General features: G+C 46.8%; 1 protein-coding gene across 1 annotated transcript in view; it reads right to left on the bottom strand.

Moving 5' to 3' along the window:
- Positions 1–6,517, bottom strand: part of emc2 (ER membrane protein complex subunit 2) — a 119,822-nt gene that overhangs the window by 96,424 nt on the left and 16,881 nt on the right. The window lies entirely within an intron of this gene.

Here is a 6,517-nt window from a genome sequence, read left to right as displayed (position 1 = left end):
AACTATGATCTAATCTCTAACTCCCCCTTTCATGTACCACACACACACTGAGGGGAAAGAGGGGTGTAAAATAATGATGAAAGTAAAAGGATCGAGTTGTTGTTTCGACGGATGTTATCTTTTCTCCCAGCTTGCAATGGCTTTCACTGCAGACTCACAGAAATAGCAGGCAGCCCACATTCGAAAGAGAGAGAGGGAGAGTGACAGTGTCTTCTTTCAGTGTGTCGAAGCTTCTACCTTCAAACAGCTGGATTCATAGCACAGAGAGAGCTGCTTCCACCTCGAGGATCCAATGGCTTCTCCTGGATTCTCTCGGAAAAATCCCAACCGACTGGAACCAATCGCTATCAATTGTCAGGCAGAATACTATCCCTGGCCAATCCATTGGCCACCAATTAATCAATCAAAACGAGCCCCCCCCAAATCTCTTTGAGTACCATAAAGTCTGGGTCCTTCTGCCCAAAATACAAAACTTTATAACACAGTGAACTATTTTGACACTTTGTCCCTTACTCCCTCAGCTCAACTTAAAGGTCTGTCTTCATGGGTTAGTACTGCTGTCTCAGGGCGCCAAGGACCTGGGTTCGATCCCGGCCCCAGGTCACTGTCCTTGTGGAGTTTGTACATTCGCCCAATGGCTGCGTGAGTCTCACCCCCCACAATCCAAAAAGATGTGCAGGGTAGGTGGACTGGCCACGCTAAATTGCCCCATTAATTGGGATAAAAGAGTTGGATATACTAAATTTAAAAAAAGGTGCGTCTGCATTAATGATCCATGGGCCAAAACCGATAAAGACAAAATAAAATAAATAGGAACTAAGGGAATCAACTGCAAGGGCCCTCAGACAATGAACAACAATGTCATCCCAACGAGGCATATATTCAAATAACAAATAAAATCAGGAAACAAAACTGTCAGGTTCTTCCTGAAATAGAAAAAGGAGTCTAGCCAATACTTGTTACATTTGTGTAATCGTTTCCTAGCTGGAATTGGTAATGTTCGTCTAGCAACCACACAAACATAATCTCAGAAGCTTTATAAATATGGAACTACTGTAATAAGCTGAGTGCAGCTGCAAACCCTTGCAAAGTAATGCCTGTAAAATATAATATTATTTCTTGCAAATGCAAGCATCTGTCCTTTCAAAGATTAATTTCCCTATCTGCAGGCTAACACACTGCTTTCTAATATAACAGCACCAAACATTATGCCATGGTCCCTGGGAGAGTACAACAGCCTCGTTTAATTTCATTGTGGTGCAATAAACTACTGTCATACCGTAGACCCAAAAAGAAAATTAGCTTCCAGATGTTTGGCTTGCTTATGTAGACATGAAAATCATTAGAAAACAATTATTTCATCTATAAAATTCTATAAGCCTGAAATTAAGCTTCAGATGATGAGGTAATGTAATTATGCAAAGGAATTTCCTCTTCCAAGGATTTCCTGTGGGTCGCAGCGGGAAGTAGAAAAAGAGATTTGGAAGTTCCAAGTTCACTTTTTTCTGAGTTCACAGTTCAGACTTCAGCTCACCCACGCTTTTTATTTGCCTGTGTTTTATCTACATAATAAGAAAAGCAAAGTTGTTTTATTTTACAAATTTAGAGTACCCAATTCTTTTCTTTTTCCAATTAAGGGGCAAATTAGCGTGGCCAATCCACCTCCCCTGCACATCATTGGGTTGTGGTGGTGAGACCCAGGCAGACTCGGGGAGAATGTGCAAACTTCACACAGACAGTGACCCGGAGCCGGAATCTAACCAGAGTCCTCAGCGCCGTGAGGCAGCAGTGTTAACCACTGCGCCACAGTACAGCCCTTAAGAAAAGCAAAGTTATAGCCAATAAAGACACGGTCCTACACAACTGATCATTAACTGTTGGATCATGCTCACTGTTACATTGTGCACCCTCAATTACTGTATTTCCAGTCATCTCTCGGAGCAGATATTAAACAGAGACCCCTCTGGCCTCTCATGAAAGGATCTCATGGCAACCATTTCCAAGAGCAGGTACCTTTCCCCATTATTCTGACCAATATTTATCACTCAGCCAACACCACTAAAACAAAACACATGAGCAGGCCATAATCGTATTGCTGATGGCGGCAGTTGCTATGTGCAAATTAGTTGCCATGTTTCCTACAACAGTGACTACACTTCCTAAGCACTTTGATTGTAAAATGCTTTGGGACAAGCTGGGGGGTTCTTGAAAGACTCTGTAGAAATGCAAATCTTTATTTTTTTCCTTTTCAAACATTTGAAAGATGTCAGAGGACGATGACCAGTCAGTCCATCTGACCTGTCCTATAGCAAGGTAAAACCCGGGTATATTACCCGCAAAAGCCAGCACACCCTCAACTGACACACAAGCTCCTGGGGCGCCCCAAACTACCCGTCTCTCCCACCCCCAATGCCAATTTAAAGAATAATAATTCTCAGGGAAATTCCTATCTGATCATTGTGAGCAACCGGACAAACCTGAAATTCCACCCGACAACTTGAGAAAGTGTCTGAAGATTCATTTCTCTCCGTCATACACCGGAAACTGCCCATTCGCTCCATCAGCAGCCACCAGCTGCAGCGCATTGGAAACAGTCATCACACATACTGCGAATGCTGTTTGTGGTTCCACATTACAAAGAAGGCCATTTTATTTTTTGACTAAACGCAACAGATGGAGAAGACTCTCATCCTGGTTTTCAAATCCCTCTAAGGTTTTGCATCCTCCCCATCTCTGTAACCATCTCCCACTGCACAATCTACCGGGAATTCTGCGCGCTTCTAATCCTGGCCTCTTGCACATCCCCACCGTCGGCAAAGCTTTCAGCTGCCAACCTCGCTTCTCCGGAATTCTCGCAACCTCTCCGCTCCTAGAAGATAATCCTTTAAACATGCTTCTGACCAAGCTTTTGGTCATTTGTCCTTCCATCTCCTTATGTGGCTCAATGTTAAATTTTGTTTAATAATGCACCTCAGGATATTTTGCTATGTTTTTAAAAGAATGTTATTAAGAATTTTTCAACAATATTTTCCACCTTACAAACAACCCCCCCCCCCCTAACGATGTTCCCCCCCCTCCCCCCCCCCCTCCGGGTTGCTGTTGCTGCTGTCCGATCTTCATCTAACGCTCCGCGAGATGATCTAGGAACGGTTGCCACCGCCTGTAGAACCCCTGCGCAGACCCTCTCAAGGCAAACCTTATCCTTTCCAACTTGATAAACCCAGCCATATCATTTATCCAGGCCTCCACGCTGGGGAGTTTCGCCTCCTTCCACATTAGCAAGATCCTTCGCCGGGCTACTAGGGACGCAAAGGCCAGAATGCCGGCCTCTTTCGCCTCCTGTACTCCCGGCTCGTCCACTACTCCAAATAGTGCTAGCCCCCAGCTTGGCTTGACCCGGACTTTCACCACCTGGGATATTACTCCCGCCACTCCTCTCCAGAACCCCTCCAGTGCCGGGCATGACGAAAACATATGGACATGGTTCGCCGGGCTCCCTGAGCACCTCCCACATCTGTCCTCCACCCCAATGAACCTGCTCAGCCTCGCCCCCGTCATATGCGCTCTATGAACCACCTTAAATTGTATCGGGCTAAGTCTGGCACACAAGGAAGAGGAATTAACCCTACTTAGGGCATCAGCCCATAGCCCCTCCTCAATCTCCTCCCCCAACTCCTCCTCCCATTTACCCTTCAGCTCCTCTACCAAAGCCTCCCCCTCTTCTTTCATCTCCTGGTATATCGCTGACACCTTGCCCTCTCCGATCCATACGCCCAAAATCACCCTATCTTGAATCCCCTGTGCCGGGAGTAGCGGAAATTCCCTCACCTGCCGCCTCACAAACGCCCTCACTTGCATGTACCTGAAACCGTTTCCCGGGGGTAGCCCAAACTTCTCCTCCAGCGCCCCTAAGCTCGCAAACGTCCCGTCAATGAACAGGTCCCCCATTCTTCTAATCCCCGCCCGATGCCAGCTCTGAAACCCCCCGTCCATCCTTCCTGGGACAAACCGATGGTTGTCTCTGATTGGGGACCCCACCGGGGCTCCCGTCGCACCCCTGTGCCGTCTCCACTTTAGCATTGCCGCCACCACCAGGCTCATGGTGTACCTTGTCGGCGAGAGTGGCAGCGGTGCCGTCACCAGCGCCCCCAGGCTCGTTCCCTTGCAGGAAGCCATCTCCAACCTCTTCCACGCCGCCCCCTCTCCCTCCATCACCCACTTACGGATCATTGCCACGTTGGATGCCCAATAGTAACCAGCCAAATTCGGCAACGCCAACCCTCCTCTATCTCTGCTACGCTCCAGGAACCCCCTCCTTACCCGCGGGGTCTTGCTCGCCCACACAAATCCCATAATGCTCCTGCTTACCCTCTTAAAGAAGGCCTTAGTAATCACAATTGGGAGGCATTGGAATACAAAAAGAAATCTCGGGAGGAACACCATTTTAACCGACTGTACCCTACCCGCCAACGAGAGTGGCAACATGTCCCACCTTTTAAAATCCGCGTCAAATTAAGTTTGTGCAGTGCCCCCCAGCTCCTAGCTACCTGAACCCCCAAGTATCGAAAGCTCCTTTCTGCCCTCCTCAATGGTAGGTAGTCTATCCCTCTTCCCTGGTCCCCCGGATGGATCACAAAGAGCTCACTCTTTCCCACATTGAGCTTATAGCCCGACAAATCTCCAAACTCCCGTAGGATCTGCATTACCTCCACCATGATATTTTGCTATGTTAAGGATGCTTTGCAAATGCAAGTTGGTGTTGAGGGAAGGTAAGTGACGCAGAGAATGCTGGAAACATTCAACAGGTCTGGCAGTGGGGAGTGAAATGGAGTTAAAGTTTTGAGTCCAAAGTGACTCTTCTGTGGTCATATTGGACTCAAAATGTTAGCTTAGTTTCTCGCTGCACAGAAGCTGCCAGATCGGCTGAGATTTCCCAGCATTTTGGATTGGATTTGTTTATTGTCACGTGTAAAGAGGTACAGTGAAAAGTATTATTCTGCGAGCAGCTCAACAGATCATTAAGTACATGGGAAGAAAAGAAAATACATAATTGGGCAACACAAGGTCTACAATGTAACTACATAAGCACCGGCATCGGATGAAGCATACAGGGTGTAGTGTTAATGAGGTCAGTCCATAAGAGGGTCATTTAGGAGTCTAGCAACAGCGGGGTAGAAGCTGTTTTTGATACTGTTCGTGCATGTTCGCAGACTTCTGTATCTCCTGCCGGATGGGAGAAGTTGGAGTGAGTAAGCCGGGTGGGAGGGGTCTTTGATTATGCTGCCCGCTTTCCCCAGGCAGCGGGTGGTGTAAATGGAGTCAATGGATGGGAGGCAGGTTTGTGTGATGGACTGGGCGCTGTTCACGACTCTCTGAAGTTTCTTGCGGTCCTGGGCCGAGCAGTTGCCATATCAGGTTGTGAAGCAGCCCGATAGGATGCTTTCTATGGTGCATCTGTAAAAGTTGGTAAGGGTTAATGTGGACATGCCGAATTTCCTTAGTTTCCTGAGGAAGTATAGGCGCTGTTGTGCTTTCTTGGTGGTAGCATCAACGTGGGTGGACCAGGACAGATTTTTGGAGATATGCACCCCTAGGAATTTGAAACGGCTAACCATCTCCACCTCGGCCCCGTTGATGCTGACAGGGGTGTGTACAGTACTTTGCTTCCTGAAGTCAATGACCAGCTCTTTAGTTTTGCTGGCATTGAGGGAGAGATTGTTGTCGCTACACCACTCCACTAGGTTCTTTATCTCCCTCCTATATTCTGACGTTATTCGAGATCCGGCCCACTATAGTTGTATCGTCAGCAAACTTGTAGATGGAGTTCGACCCAAATTTTGCCACGCAGTCATTTGTGTACAGGGAGTAGAGTTTTCCTGCTTTTCTTACAGAAAGAGCAATGTCGGCCCACTAAAAGCTGAAAATGGAGATATTGCCAGGGATAATGGAGAAATGGCAGACATGTTGGACAATTACTTTGCCTCAGTATTTCAGGTTAAAAGGAGGATAACTGCCGAAGTTCTGAAAAAATTAATAGGTGATACAGGACAGGGACTTAATACAATTAACATAAGTACAGCATCAGGAACTAGGAAATTTATGGAACTAAAGAGTGACAAATCCCCTGGACGTAGGGGAGCACATTGTAGATGCCCTAACTACAATCTTCCAGAGTTCCCTAGATTCAATAGTCCCTCTGGATTGGAAAATTGCACATGTCATTCCACTTTTTAAGGGGGAAACCAGGGAATGACAGACCAGTTAGTCTAATACCTGTGGTGGGGAAATTGCTGTAGTCCATACTCAGGGATAGGGTAACTGAACACCTCGAAATATTTTGGTCGGTCAGGGAGAGCCAGCATGGATTTGTGAAGAGACGGTCATGCCTGACAAATCTCATTGAATTTTTTGAAGAGGTGAGTAAGGTCGTGGACAGGGTAATGTCTATGGATGATATTTATATGGACTTCCGGAAGGCATTTGATGAAGTCCCACATAAGAAACTGTTAACTTAGGT

This window comes from Scyliorhinus torazame, chromosome 11 (assembly GCF_047496885.1).
Source record: "Scyliorhinus torazame isolate Kashiwa2021f chromosome 11, sScyTor2.1, whole genome shotgun sequence".
NCBI lineage: Eukaryota > Metazoa > Chordata > Chondrichthyes > Carcharhiniformes > Scyliorhinidae > Scyliorhinus > Scyliorhinus torazame.
The sequence above is the reverse complement of the archived record's forward strand: the minus strand, read 5'-3'. Positions and strand labels throughout refer to the sequence as shown.